Source organism: Aptenodytes forsteri, unplaced genomic scaffold, assembly GCF_000699145.1.
Source record: "Aptenodytes forsteri isolate BGI_AS27 unplaced genomic scaffold, ASM69914v1 Scaffold88, whole genome shotgun sequence".
In the NCBI taxonomy this organism is placed as follows: domain Eukaryota; kingdom Metazoa; phylum Chordata; class Aves; order Sphenisciformes; family Spheniscidae; genus Aptenodytes; species Aptenodytes forsteri.
Window position 1 is genome coordinate 541,879 of NW_008795948.1, and position 428 is coordinate 542,306.

The window sequence follows — 428 nt, forward strand, 5'->3', positions numbered from 1 at the left end:
ATTCTCATCACCTTTAGAAAATGATGTTTTTCCCCTGCATTGCCTCTGTTAATGTGAATGATGCTGTATCCCTTGGAGGCCCTGCATTAAAGCTGGCCAAGAATGAATAATTAGCAGTGGGCACAATACATTTCACTTCAGGCCTTGGATTGTTGCTATTAGTCAAATCTATTGCTTTGCTGCTGAAGCAGTGATGCCACCTGATTGCAGGAGCTTTTTCTGGGATGAATTTGGGTGTTATACAACAATTCCTCTCAAAGAAGTCTAAAGCAAATACTTAATGTATATTACAATTAAAATAACTCCTGCAGGAGTGGGACAGCTCTTGAATATGTGCATGTATTCTGACATTTTTTAAAAATATATTATTGAATTTTCCTTCAGATTGTTGATAATGTTAATTGCATCACTGTGAGGAATTTCAAATT